This window comes from Physeter macrocephalus, chromosome 7 (assembly GCF_002837175.3).
Source record: "Physeter macrocephalus isolate SW-GA chromosome 7, ASM283717v5, whole genome shotgun sequence".
NCBI classification, from domain to species: Eukaryota; Metazoa; Chordata; class Mammalia; order Artiodactyla; family Physeteridae; genus Physeter; species Physeter macrocephalus.
In genome coordinates this window covers 34,539,709-34,552,249 of record NC_041220.1, presented here as the reverse complement: position 1 = coordinate 34,552,249, position 12,541 = coordinate 34,539,709, and the positions used below count along the sequence as shown (strand labels likewise).

Sequence of the window (12,541 nt, the reverse complement as noted above, 5' to 3'; positions counted from 1 at the left end):
GCGAGCTGAGCTCGGGGCGCTACCGCCGCCGCCGCCGAGAGCGTGAGAGCGAGGGAGCATCCGAGAGACCCAGCGCCCGTGCACTGGCCGCCGCCGAGACCTCCGCCCTAACCTGGGCCAGCGGGAGCCGCGGCCACCCCTCTTCTCCCCCCCTCGCCTTCCCGGCCGGCAGCGGCGGCTGCACACGCCGGAGCCCGAGCCCAAGCCGGAGCCGGCGGCTGGGGGGCAGGGAGGCGGCTACCTCGGGTCGGGACTAGTCGGCTGCTCCGCGGTGAGAGGACGCTGAGGAGGGGCCGGAGCTTCTGTCCGTTCCGGGGCGCGGGGCGAGGGACCCCCAAGGTAGAGGGAGGGGGTCCCAGCCGCAGCGACACATGCTGGAGCCGGGAGCGGGGGCGGCGCCGAGCGGAGCCGGCCGGGTCCCCCACCTCGCCGCCGCCTCGGCCACCCGCCCGGGGCCGTAGCATCTTGCCCCGGAGTGTATGAGCCGGGACCCCAAGCCCGGCAACCACCCCCCGACCGGGGGGGCGGGGACCCCGATGTGAAGCGGAGGCCGGGGCGGCGGGGACAGCAGGACCGGCGCCGCCGTCCTTTCCTTCCCTGCCCCCTCCCCTCCGCCCCCTCGGGGGTCTTCTTTCTCGTCCAGTCGCCGGCCCCCCGGCTCCTCGGCAGGACTCCGGGAGGAGTTCTTAGAGCCCCCTCCCCCGCCCCAGCCCCGAGGGCGGCGGGGCCGGGGGGGACCCGGGGGGCCGGCCGCAGCCTCCGCCCAGAAGAAACTTTTCAAAAACAAAATCCGGAGCCTCCCAAACGTGACTGTCTGGGGAGAAGTGGCCCGGGACGGGCAGAAGACCCAGCCTGAAGAGACCCAGGAAGAGGAAAAGAGGAGGTAAGCGGGGCCGCCGCCTCGTCTGCTCCGGCGGCGCGGAAGAGACCCGGGTGGCCGCCGGCTTAGCGATCCCAGCCCCGCTTCTTCCTCAGTAACGCGCCGGAGCCTGCCGCAGCTGCCGCCTGAGTCCCGAGGAGGAAGGGAAGCACCCCACTTTCTCAGCGCCCGGCTCTTCTCTAAAGTGTGAGTGGCCCCGGGAAAGGGAATGGAGGGATAGAAAGGGGGAGGATGCTGGGGCGTCCTCCGGAGTTTTGCAGGTGTTTTCCACGAGTGTTGGGAGTGTATAGACGAGAGGGGTACCTTAGTCCTCACTGCGGGGAGAGGCATCCGGCAGTCCAGTGTTTTGTAACCTTTTAGCGCTCTGTACGTGTGATACGCAAGCCCACAGGTTTCTCTTCGAGGAGTTCTGTCTTTCTCCAGGGTGGACACTTGGTATCTTTCTGGCCAGCAATTGGCAAAAGGAAATTGAGGAAGCCAGAGCCTATGTGCGCGCAAGGGACATCTCTGTAATACACATTTTCCTGGTACACCCGTTGGGAAACAGCGCGGTAGTTTTTGTCTCTGGGCAACTCTTATTTGGTTCCCAAATGGGAAGCCCTGACTCTTTGAACCCCTGAAAGTAAAATTGCTTTCTTTTTTGTCAGTCTTCCTTGAGAGATTTCATTTCAGTACCTAGTGGTACAGGATTTTTTTTTACCTTCTCATTTCCTGGGTGCAGTTCCTGCGTATCAGGAAGACACTGTAACATTTCAGTTACTCAGGAAATTCTGAGTTCTTTTGATCACAGCTGATTTGGGGGAGAGCATTTAGTACTTTAACCAGTTTATAAAAGGTATTAAATTTTTTCCTTACCCAAATGCTTTTTTTTTTTGAGTAGCATATGTCCTAATTGGTAGCAGTTTTTTATTTGTTGGAATGACTTGAAGCTTTGCTTATTTGAGTTATCTCATGCTTCTCTATCAAATGAGGAGAAACTTCTGATGTTTAATTCTTTGAAGAGTGATGTTTTTCCTCTTCCTTTATTTTAACTGTGAAGTCTATAAAATCTTTGATTTGTAATTTAGGTATCCCCTCAGAGTGCCAAATTAAGGTGCAGGAAAGTAATTGACATTTCATATGTTTATACAGACCTTAGGGTTAAGCATAGGGTGGAATTTTATGTAACAGAACATAGGCAGTACTAAGAATTATGGCCCCTCCAGACAACTCTGTGAGCTCACACTCTCTGAAGCCACTGCTGAGAGAAACTTTGTGGGCATGAATGTAAGCCTGGGATTATCCATGCTAATTTTTCCATTCAGGATCTTGATTAAACTTCTTTAAAACTTTCTCAAACACTTTTCATCTTGTACTTTTTGTCTTTTGAAGAGATGAATTCTGCAAGTTTATCAGCCCCTGAATTAGGTAACAGTTCATTTACTTATCCCAAACCTGTCTCTTTATAAAGTTTCAAGACACATCCCAAGTTCGTGTTTTGAGAATTGCTAGAACAAGCTGGAGTTCATCTTTTCCTGGTTTGTAGATTTTGATTGTTCCTCTTTACTATCATCTTTTCTGACTTTCTGTCTGGCTTAGAATAATTTCTTCCATCCTTTTGATCACTTTGCCCTCCTCTGGAACTTCACCAGCTGTTTTGTTTTTCTTTATATGCCTTTTCCTTGTTATGCTTTTGTTAGGAACCTTAAATTCTATTTTAAATAAGTACTGGCATCAAAATATTGAGTAGTGGATGTAATGTTAGACGTGGAATCAAAAAAAAATGTCTCTAGATCTGTTATGTTGTGACCTTGAGGAAGTCATGTATCCCATAATTCACAAAGATAGGAGGAAAGGAAATCTAGTCTTGCCTAGGCTGTTTTTTGGGGGAGGAAAAGAGGAGAGACCAACAAACTAGTTTGAGTGTAGATTATACTCCATCAAAGTTGCTTACAACTTTGACTTGTGTTGTTTTGACTATAGATTGGTTAAAAATCTTGGTAATGTTTTATCGTATATTTGGGTAGCAAAGAAGCAGCAGAGCATTTGTGGGTCCCTGCCTTTGAGATGCTTTTGCTTATGGTGGCAGAGGCAGTGAAACACAGATTGCACAAAATTATAGAAAAGGGGGAATGGACCAGTTTTTATCTACGACCACTGTACGTCAGCTACTGTTTGGTACCTTATAGATGTAAATGTATTTGTACATTTTTCACTAGGGAAATGTTGATGTTGGACTATACAGAACTTATTGGAGTGTCTGAGCCAGGAGAAAGTGTTTTTTAGGAAGAAAAGAACAGGTGGAGATAAAGTGTTTAAGACTTTTGGAATTGGAGGGGGTGAGGGACATATGTAATTAGGAAGTTAGCTTATGGGACTACAGAGGGAGATTGTTGAGTAGGCTTAGGGCCAATTTTTGTTTGTGTGGATACATGTTTACAGCCCAAAGAATGAATTGAGAACAGTGTTTCTGAGAGGGTAGTTTTAGACCATTGAGAAGAAATCGTATTTTAAGCCAAGAGGCATTATACCTGGATTAGGATTTTGTTTCTCTAGAGAACTAACATTTTTACACTACAGTCATTGAAGAGCTGTACAGATGGAGGGGTGAAAAAGAAGGTGCTTCCAGTATGTTAGTATGGTGCTAGTGGTTTCTTATAAAAAGTAATTCAGAAATGAGGCAGTGGACTTTGGACATTAAATTTTAGGGTTAAAGTTGGATACCAATGCAATCTTAAGACAGTAAAATAATGAGTGGTATGCTGAAAATGTAGAATTGAGAGTCATTATAAAAGTACTAAGGTTTCTTTATAGTGCTGATGGAGAGTAGAGAGCTGAAAAATGGGTATTTTTGGGGAGGGTAATGTGTTAAAGTTAGCACAGATACAGGAAGAGGAGAATGGATGAGACTCTACTATTTTAAAAGTGAATGAGGGTTGAAATTGAAAAAGGAGGAACAACCTTTAAACATGGCCACCAGTTCAGTCTTAGGGCAGATGATTATTTTTGAAACACTAACAAGCTTTTTGTAAGGTATATAGGTCCCTTGAGATTAAGTTCAGAAGAATATATAAAATTTCAGTGTTAAGGAACTTATACATAAAAGGACAGATCTGTTTCATCAAACTCATGTTTTTAAAGTTTGCCTTTCATTATTATCCTAAGTTTGGTCTCTAACATGACGAAGTGGGGCTAAAAATAGCTGGCAAAGAACGCTGCTTCCCCTGCTAGCAGTTGGTGTGTGTCTTTGTGTCCCATACAATGGAGGGGATATCCCTGTGTTGGCACAGCAGTGCTGAAAATGCCTTAAAAAAATCTTTTTATTAAAAAACAAACAAACAAAACCCAACTTGGCACTTAAAAAAATTCAGACATCTTCGAAGCATTTATGGACACTGGAAGACTGATTTTTTTAAAAATTAAAATTTAAAATTTTTGTGGTGAAACTTGCATTTAGTGTTGACACTAACAAGGATTAAGGATTGTGAGGTAGGGAATATGTACATCCACACTTTTTTGTGTTCCTTAGTTCCAGTTCACTTTCTTAGTAGCCTCTTTGGCCTCTTCTTAAGAGTGATAATTCAAATGGTAGGACCTTCCAGGCCACAGCTAGATCTATGGTGGTTCTAGGATCTGGAATATATGCCATATGAGTGCCTTCTCTCCTCACCCTCTATTTTCCACAACAGTTTTTATGCAGGTGAAATCATGTTTCGATGAGCTTTAAAGGGCAGCCTTTTTGGGTTCACATGATTTACTAGTGCAGACAAGTGGGGAAGGTGGGACCCTGGTAGTAGGGAGTGAGCACCTCGTGGGCTCTGCCTTGGCAGCTTCGGGCCTGATAGGGGATGATTGAAGAGCCTGGAGGGGGTGTGTCTGTGTTTGTGTGTTTTATCACCGGATGATCCCAAAGCCCACACCGAGGCTAGCAGCAGCCCGATTCGTGTACTTGGAGATGGTTTTTGGAGAAGTCTTGTGTTGCCTCCAGCATCTCATTGTGTAGAGGAGGGGTTGGCATACTTTTTTTTGGTGAACGGCCAGTTATTGAATAGTAAATAGTTTAGATTTTGTGGACCATATGGTCTCTGTCGCAACAATGCAGTTCTGCTCTTGAAGTGCTCTTGAACGCAGCCACAGACAATACGTTAAGTGAATGAATGTGAATGTGTTCTAATAAAACCTTATACATAAAAACAGGAGGTAGGTTGGGTTTGGCTCGTTATTTATGGACCCCTGGTATAGAACACTGACTGCCAAGTCCACCAACATGCAGGATGAGCTTCATTCCACTACAAAGCTGGGACTGGCTCTTTTAGTTGGTCTCTGTTTTCTAAATGAGATGTGTTCCTCGGAGGCAGTCTTAAAATGATTCTGCATAACGCACAGAGTCTACTGTTCAAGGTACTTTTGCCTCCACAGTGATGAAAACTATGGACTGAGGAGCAGGGGCAATGCCATCTATAAAGTGATGAAGCTAAAAAGTAGGACTACTTGTATTTCTTATTTAAAGATACCATACCATATACGATACCGTATAGTGATATACTGGCCGTGTATCGTGGCCAGAAGTATCTTTGAAGGAACTTGTGAGTATAATTTTGAAAGGTTCTGAAAATAAGTTGTAAAGCATTTACTTTAGATGTAAACTTAGAAGTGTTGATGGTTTGTTTGAAACAGATGAAAATATTTGTCAAACTATAAGAACATTAAGGTTTGATACTTCTGTTTCTTAAAGCTTTGATCTTTTGCAATGACAATTCATTGTGTAGAATTATTGGCTCCACAATTTTTGTTTTGTTAATTTCAAGTATTATATCTTACCAGATCACTTAAATCATTTAACTGTGTACTTTAAAAAGTTTTGCTGTGTTCTTAAGGGTAAATGTAGCATGGGTTAATAGATTCACCCCAAAAATAAATCTCAAATGTGTTGTTTAGAAAGGATAATTCACTTTGTGCAATTTTACATCACAGCTAATATCAAAACATCTGTTTCATATGTCAACATTGGATGGTGGTATATTTTTACCCTAGTTTCATAAATCTTATTTATCTCAGGAGTCCCCTGTTTATGGCAGGGGAAGGGGTTACTCTTGCAATAGTGACCACTTTTTAGTTTCAAACCTGCTTTTACTTTATATAATGTTTCTACATATATAATTGATACTTCAATTCCTCTTCCTTTAAAAAAGGGGTCTGACAATTTTACATAACCTGACAATTTTAGTATACCTTTTAGAAAGAAGGTCACTGTAAAGTTGCTTTTTTATTCATTAGGAGAGGATTCTTTCCTTGCTTTTTAAAAAAATCTTGCTTTTATTTCAAGCTTAAGGATGAGTGGCAGTTTAAAAGACACAAGGTGTCCATCTCCTATCTCCTACCTTCTATCCTAATAGAAATATTCTATATTGGTGACACTTTCAGTGGACCAGGGAAAAGAGTGTAGTGTATTAGGTTTTATTTATTTTAGTGTAGCTGAATTGTCATTGCAGATGAGTAGAGTTGTTTTCAAATAATGAACTCTTGCTGTTAAACATTTCTACTTTGAGACTTTTCCCCACTGAGTATCAAACCAGTCTGTTTTATGCCTTAGTGTAGTTTTAGATTTTTGCTACTTTTTTATGATACCTCATTGATACTGTCTCATGATCCCTTTCACAGTGTGTTTAGAGTGTGTTTCCTAAATTTGCATGACATTTCCTGAACACTATGGGGTATATATTTTCTAATAATTATACTTTTACACACATGTATATTTAAAATTTCCTCCTGTTCTACCTTCAGAATTGTGAAATATTTGAGGGAACATCTGTACTTGATCTGGATATTGAGTGACAAACCAGTGTATAACAGTTTTTCTAAAATGTTCCCTTAAAAAGTTTTGAGTAACAATTGATTTCTCTAAAACTAAGAAAATATTATGTTTGTGTTATATTATCTTGCAATACAGGTAGTTGAAAAATAATTTAAAAAAATGGGCAAGAGACGTTATTGTTTGGTATCTTATTTTTTGCTCTTTCCCCTCATCTAAGGGATAGCTAGTAGATCAGTCAGATATTGTGCAGTTTCTGTTGCTCTGCTGTTTCACCTCTGCCCTTTTTTTCCAGCTGAAGGTTAGCTATTGGAAATCTGGGTGGCTTTAGGCAGGAGGTAGCATGTGCTGTTTGTGTGTCTGTGTGTACATGTATCATGCTAGATGCTCCTTCATGACTGCTGTGGAATTTAGGAAATATTAAAAGATAGTGGTACAAAATATTTTTAATATCACTTAGCCTTTCCTCTGAGAGGATCACCGTAGGAGAAGATACTGAACCCATCAATATATGTTAGGCCAAATGTGAAGTGTCAAGACAGATTGCTTGTTTGTTTTTGGAAGAATGTATATATCTTAATGGCATGCTTTTCAGGGTAGTGTAAGGGGTAGTAATAGACCTTTGCATGACATCCTCTAGGTCTGAGAAAGACTTGTCCCACTAATAATGGTGGGTAATTTATAACTATCTAATGGTTGAAAATATGCATACATGGAGCCAGCAACAGTTGCTAATTCATTTCTCATTTCCCTCATAAGATACATTGATACTCTGGAGGCAGAAGACTCATTAGTTAGGCAGTACCTTTCTTGGCTTTGTGACATGGGACAAGCTACTTATCCTTTTACTGTCAACTTTATCACCTGTTGATGGGGACATGTCTTAAACAGGGTTGTTGTTAGGATTAAATGAGATAATGTAAAACATATGCAAAGCTCTTCCAGTGCCTGGCATATAGTAAGGTGACCCATCACTGTTAACTTACTAAGTTAAAGATCTTTTAAAGTGTGACATAGACAGAAGGCTAAAGTCAGGCTTTATATTGCCGAACACTTAAATTCAGCCATTGAGTTTGTCAAATAATACTGAAGTAATTCTGCCGTGTTTTCAAAAGCCTCTGAAACAGTGTATCATTCATTAATGTTTTTATTTTAAAAAATCTTAAAAAGTAAAGAAATGGCAGAACTGTTGTGCTTATTATTAATAGAAAAGAAAGACTGATTCGAACATAACTGGAATTTGAATTCATCCCTAAAGACTTCAGTAGTGCTTAGATCAGAAAGGACTCTTTTTTGAATAATTTATTGATTATCTCTGAAAATGACTGTGGTTTAAATTGTCCATTTAGAAATATCAGGATGTAATTGGATTATCCAGTCTTTTAACTATCCACCTCTTTAACACTGAGAATAAAAAACTTTAAAAAAATCATGAAGTTTAATAAGTTTTATTTGTATCATTACATCTCAAATTAAGATTGAAGGAATTTTATTTGAAGGATTTTATTGAAGGATTTTGTTTTAACTAAATTTTTAGTTTTCTCCTTTTCCTAAAATGATGAGAGCGAGGGAGGGAGGGTTGGATATTCCCTTTTCATGCTTAATATTTATTAAATACAGGATCAGTTTTCAGAAATAACTTTTCCTTCAAACTTGGCATAATCAATGTTCTGTTGGCCAATTCAAGAAATAAATGCTTCTTGATAGTTTTTTGTATTTGGAAAGTATTTCTACTTTGAGAACAATTTGTCTATGCCTTCATAGTTTGTTTATTTAATAGAACTGTATATTTAAGATAAGTGTACGAAAAAAATCCAAAGGCAGAAAGAAAAGATTGAGATATGTTCCTTAGCACTGTTTGTCTTGCCAACTCTTGTTCTCATGAACTTTTCTTTTAAGGCAGGTTTGCTTTAGATTTCGGTGTAAATGCAGAAATCAGATTGACTTATATATTAGTGGATCTCTGGTTAAGTAGTTAATTTAATGGATATTCTAGTTTTTAAACAAAGTCAGTATTTTAAATATTTCTCTCTGTTGGTAGTGATTGGAGTTATAATTCTAGAGTTAGCTTCTTTCCATTTTAGAGATTTTCAGAAAGAATTATAATTATGAATGGGTTACTGAATAGCTGGGAGAAGAGCATAATCTCTCTAGTGAGTTTAATTTCTTCCTGTTTATTTATTATGTCTGTAATACCAGGTTAGATAAATAAATATGCGGATCATCAGCTTTCTTTTGCATGATTGGTGGTCTCTTCATTGACTAACATAACTTTTGGAATGCTGCTCTAACGAGTGGGGAACCTTTTTTCTACCTGAGTATTACACAGGTAGACTTTTTTTCCTTAGAGAAATATAAAAGTTTTAACTTAACTAGATTAGAAATTGAGAGTAGGAAACACAAAATTTCCGAGTTTTTGTAAAGGCCTTTTAGTAGGAGAGGAGAGATGGGATGTACAGAGGAGGGGAGAGACGCAGAGCGAAGGAGGGAGGGAAGTGGCAGATTGGGGAGAATGGGTCAGGAAGTTTTGAGGTCAGCCTTAGTCAGAGGTCACACCCTGTTATTTCTTTGGGTTGTGGACACGGGGTGTTACCACTTGTTATCTGCCACCCTTTGAAATGTTGATTAGATGATTGACTCTAGTTCCTAGGTTTTCAACATCTGGATTCTTTAAACCATTGAAGTTTTAATCTGTATGGGATAATCAGTGTATTCTAGGGTGGGAAAATATCCACAGTACCTGCTAGGAGAGGGGGCGGACATATGGTTTTTGACTACATTAGAGTTTCTTTTTGGTTTTGGTTTGTTGTCTTTCCTCATTGGCCACATTTCCCTAGCTTTGCCTTAGAAGGATACTTGTAATTCTATAAATGTGACATAGTAGTTGAGAGGCAAGCCTTGGAGTTGATAGACCCAGGTTCCAGCTGTGCTGCTTTGTGACCTTGGTCAAGTTGTTTATTCTGTGTGTGAACCTGTAAAACTGGGATGATAATAATAGTACCTACCTCTCTAAAAAGGGAGTTAAGGGGATTGAGATAATGGATCACAGTGTCTGGCTCAGAGTTAGTGCTCAGTAAATGTTAGTTGTTGCAATAATAATAAATATTACAATATTATTGTTTTTTTTTGTGGTTGCTGAAGGTCTTTGTGACCTTTGTTTCTGAATATGTCACTATTTTGAATACTGCCTTTATTCAGCAGCAGATATTTACTGAACACTTCCTGTGCCAGGCATTGATCTAAGTGAACAGAACATTATAATCCCTGCCCTCTTGAAACTTACATTTTGGCTGAAGGAGATAAAATACATAAAGCAAAGTAGATGACCCATCACTCTTCTTATGAAATTTGGTGTTTGACTCATATGTCTAAGCCTCCATTAACCAACCCTACCAGTCTTCACCTTTAGGTCTTTTGCATTCATCGTTCTGTTGCTGTGCTTGAGAGTGTTTGTGGCAGGAGCACCCTAAAAGCACACAACTAGTGCTATTGTCTTCAGCTATTGGGCGATCTTAATTTTAAGGCAGACTTATTACTCCATCATTTCCTTGGCTTACTGTTTAAGTTGGCTATCACAAATCTTTCCTTTCAGTCCTCATACTTCTGTTTCACATTGTTTACAGAAGTGTTGCTCCTCCCCAGCTTTATCATGTTTTGCTCATCCATTTCATTTCCAAAAGGGGATAACAGAAACCTCTTCTGAGAAGTATTCCCTGACTAATCTAACTATATACTTTCCTTCTGCTCTTTTTTAATTTCTCACCTTCTGTCTATTGTTAACGGAGATATTTAACTTGCTTATTCTCTGTCTTTTTTAAAAAATACTTTTCTTTTATCTTCAATTAAATTGTAAGCCTTTTTAGGTCAGGGACCACTTTTCTATTCTGAGCCTTAGCTTCCTCACTTGAAAAAAAGATAATACCTACCTCACAGGGATGTTGTGAGATTTCAGAGAGAGAATGTATGGAAAAGATAATACCAGATCCTTAATAAATGTAGTTTTCTTTTCTTTGAGCCACTCTAGTTCCCAAAGTTGGTACAGGGCATACATACAGGCAGTGCTTAAAAAAATACTTGTTAATTTATCCTGAATTGAGGTTGGAAGTCTTTTAATTTAACTTCCACTTGCGTGGATAATTTTAGTTTTTACTTCCAGATAAGATTCAAAATATTAACTTTCCAAGTATCTGATGCAAAAAGCTGAGGCATGAATAAGAGACAACAGAACGGTGCTTAGAGTAGGCATTGAATCCCCGTTGTGTGGGTTCCGTTCGGGCTGGTTGTGTGACTTTTGGCAGGTTGTTTAACTCTTGGCCTCAGTTTCTTTATTTGTAAGATGGGGAAAATAATAACTACCTCATGGATACTATGTTGTTAGATTAAATGAGAATAAATGAGAAGCACAGAACATTGCCTGGCATATAGCAGTAGCCTCAGGGAACATTTGGTAATATCCAGAGATGTTTTTGATGGTCACAGCTGGGGGAGAGGTATGTGTGAGGGTGCTACTAGTATTTTGTGGGTAGAGGCCAGGTATAATCATTGTACACAGGACAGCACCCTGCGACGAGGGATTATCTGGTTCAAAAGGTCAATGGTGCCAAGATTAGGAAACCTTGCTTTATCGTTAAGCTGTTTCTCATTTGGTTATCTTTGTAGTATGAGGTACTTTGCCAGTTAGATTCTGTATAAATACTGACATCCTTCACTTGTATCTAAAAGCTGACTGTATATCCATTTGTATGCAACATATGCATATTTGTGTGTTTATGTATGTATATGTCTTTATGTATGTCTCTGTACCTTGCTGTTTTCTCTGCCTGGAGTATTATTTCCCTTTCATCTGTGAAACATTTATCTCTTAAGACTGTACTTAAATATCATCTCCTCTAGGAAGCCTGTCCTGGTTAATGTGAGTAGAGTTAGTTATTCTTTCTTCTGGTTACCCGCAGTATCTATGTGGCTTTTATAGCGCTTAACATAGTTATTAGTATTTTTCTCTTTTACTGGTCTGTCAGTTTTTTGAGAACAAGGGTTCTAGCTTATTCATCTTTTCAGTAAATATCTCCTTCTGCCAAATGCCTAACATTTGCTGCCATATAGTAGGCATATATTAAGTTAACAAATGAATGGAAGAGAGAAAAACAAACTGGAAAGATTTTTTAATAGGCTCTACAAGAAAAGGATATTATCTTGTCACCTTTGTTTCCAAGTGAGTGCTTAGTGTTCAGTGAATATTTATTGAATGAATTAGAGGCCAGTTGCAAAAGTTGATAGATATTTCATGTGACCTTTTTTCTTCATTTCTAGAAAGTGTATCCTAGAAGTAAAACAGCCTAGATACTTGGTGCATGTGATGCATTAAGGCGATCTTTCTTTCCTTGACTCACTTAATGAGACTTGATCCAACAGGTACTTCCTGAAAGATGTTTTTGGTTGATTTCTTTTTCACCTGTGTGTCCATCTAGTGTTGAGCTTGTTGGAAAGATGAACGTGTGGTATCAGTCTTACATTATAGATGAGCTGTCATTAAGTACAAGTGTTAAATAAGGCTTTTGATCTCCTTTACATTTGGGCCCAAACTGAGTGAGTATGTATTTACTCTCAAGTATGGATAATGACTGAGGCTAGTGAAGCATGGGAGAAAAGGAGGGTGAGGAAGTTGCCTACTATGTCTCTTTTTCTTGATAATGACTGCTTTTTACCTCAGAGCTGCCCCCAGCTATTTGTAAAGAATTAGCTAGGAGAGGGTTGTGAATCTAGAGGATAAGAATATAGGTTTGATAATTTGATAAAATCAATTAATAATTTGACAAGTCATGGTTTTTAAAATTTATTTTGTGGAAGTATAGTTGTTTTACAATGTGTGT

The 12,541-nt window shown here is 39.8% G+C and overlaps 1 protein-coding gene across 1 annotated transcript in view; it reads left to right on the top strand.

The window, feature by feature from the left end:
- Positions 1–305: 305 nt before the first annotated feature.
- The window catches only part of LOC112065631 (F-box/WD repeat-containing protein 7-like), a 117,887-nt gene continuing 105,651 nt past the window's right edge, over positions 306–12,541 (top strand). The window contains exon 1 of the mRNA XM_028492549.2: positions 306–1,066. The gene's annotated coding sequence lies outside the window, so the exon portion shown is untranslated. The remainder of the gene's footprint in view (positions 1,067–12,541) is intronic.